Source organism: Siphateles boraxobius, unplaced genomic scaffold (assembly GCF_051911475.1).
Source record: "Siphateles boraxobius isolate OS27281-9 unplaced genomic scaffold, OSU_SipBor_1 8, whole genome shotgun sequence".
Classification (NCBI taxonomy): Eukaryota; Metazoa; Chordata; class Actinopteri; order Cypriniformes; family Leuciscidae; genus Siphateles; species Siphateles boraxobius.
The window spans coordinates 25,760,279-25,762,430 of NW_027509208.1; the positions used below are offsets into that span (position 1 = coordinate 25,760,279).

General features: G+C 49.7%; 1 long non-coding RNA gene across 2 annotated transcripts; it reads left to right on the top strand.

The window, feature by feature from the left end:
- Positions 1–935: 935 nt before the first annotated feature.
- LOC143729754 (uncharacterized) lies at positions 936–1,715 on the top strand. 2 transcript variants are annotated; one of them, XR_013200061.1, is made up of 2 exons: positions 936–1,097; positions 1,169–1,715. It is a non-coding gene; the product is annotated as an uncharacterized LOC143729754 (long non-coding RNA). The 2 variants fall into 2 exon arrangements; XR_013200060.1 differs by having other exon boundaries at positions 1,218–1,715.
- Positions 1,716–2,152: the final 437 nt, after the last annotated feature.

Consider the following 2,152-nt stretch of genomic DNA (forward strand, 5'->3'; position numbering starts at 1 on the left):
AAAGAAAGAAGAAGAAGAAGAAGAAGAATTCGGGTGTGGTACTTCCCCGGGAGAAATCGAATCTTTTGGCAGTGGCTTGGATTTGCTGGGATTTTTGGAGCGGCTGTGATGATCTGACTGGAAAGGGGTGCAACAGTGGTTGTGGGAGTACAAGCTGGAACGTGAATTGGATGTGAAGTGAGTGTACTTTGGAGATTGAGTCAAGATTGGAGAATGTCATCACTCGAGAGAGAAAGATAAGTAATGAAACACCGGATCCGTGTGAATGCATGTTGTGTATTGAACTGAATAAGGAATTATGAAGTGTATTGACCACAAATATAATTACCACCAAGAGTGTGAACTGATTCATCTGTGAAACCCTGATATCTTCTGCTGAGTGTGAAAGAGTGTTGAAGACGCTGTGTTCCATGCGGTGTGAAGTCCTCTGCATCTCTTCAGCTTCTGAGTATTGATCCAGCGCAACAGTGGAGGGATTGAACAGTGGGTGAGTGCTGGCCTTATTGCACGAAGGTTTGAGAGTGGATTGCGGTGCCCGAATTGAAGTGTCACACAGTATTGGACTTGACGTAAAGTTGCAGTGTGTGGATGTACACATTTACTTAACCGCCAGTACTCTCCAGTCCACGCCCAGTGTTGCCGAGCAAAGCCCTCAGGTTGAATGTGTATGTTCCATTTCGGCCACCAGGTCCTGTGAAATGAGAGAGGAGTGTGATTGTCCTGTTTAACTTGTCTTGTCTATTTAAATAGAACGTACTTCTGCCGCCGCCTTAGTGTGTGCTGCCTGTTCGGAGGAGAAACACACCCCAGCCTTAGTGTTGCCGTGGCAACCACCCAGCCCAGCCGTAAGCCTGAGTCTCCATTATACGGAAGGATCATGTTTGCTCTTGTATCAAATGCTCCGTCTATTTAAGATTTTCCCTTACACCGCCTTCGTGTGTGCTGCCTGGTCGGAGGAGGGACACATCCCAGCCTTAGTGCCTGTGTGGAGCAACCCAGCCCAGCCATTCTCCTGCCACCGCCTTCGTGGGTGCTGCCTGGTCGGAGGAGAGACACATCCCAGCCCTAGTGCCTGTGTGGAGCAACCCAGTCCAGCCGTAAGCCGATTCTCCATTATACGAAAGGATCATGTTCGTTCTTGTATCAAAGGCTTTGTCTATTTAAATAGAAGATTCGTCTGCCTCGGCCTTCCTGTGTGCTGCCTGTTCAGAGGAGAGAGGGGACCCTTGTCTCTGGGTGGAGCCGTCAAGGGCGGAAAGGCATCCGGAGGACCTCACACCTGCTGCTCAGTGACGCCACGGAGGAGAGCACCCTACACGGAGAGGATCCGCCTACCCGACTACCTGGCCGGCAGCGAGTCCCCCTCCTGGACTCCATCGCCCCCTGTGCCGGACATCTACCGAATAGTTGACGCTTGGGGAAAAACTTACCTGCTACCCACCTGTCCTGTGGAGAGAGTCCCCTCCTGGCCCGTGGCCCCGGCCCTGGTTTGCGCGGGTCGCTGCCCGCCTGTATTACGCCGAAAAGAGTCTACTTACCACGGTACTTACCTGCACGCCGGACGGGCGTTTGACTCCTTCCTCCTCTGTGGCGGCCAGTAACCCGGGCCCTCGCAGTGAACCCCTCGGCCTCCTCCTCCCTGGAAAGAGAGACGAAGCCCGCGTTAAGACTTTTAATTCTTGCTTTTATTCAATAAAGATTGTTACTTTTAGAAATTCTTCTTGTCTGCCTGGTCTCTGGTACGGGGTGGGCGGGGTGGGAGGGGTGGGCGCAGTCTGGCTTGGCCCCCCCGACCTGTGACATAAGCTTTGGCTCTCTAACAACATTCTCCAATTAAATGAGAGTAAAACTGAGGTCTTGATTGTAGGCTCTCAATGAATTTTAAAGTTCCCCCGCTGTAATTTTAAATTGAAAGGGACTTTGCTTTTTCCGTGGTAGATCCTAAACTCTGGAATAGTCTCCCATTCCATGTGAGGTCAGCTCCATCAATTGCCACCTTCAAGTCTTATTTAAAAACGTAATTATTTTCTTTAGCTTTTGAATAAGTCATGTTTGCTATGTTGTATGCAATATTGTTGGTTTTAATGTCATCATTGTTGTAAAGCACTTTGGGGCAACGTCTGAAAATGTGCTATATAAATAAAGTTGCTTG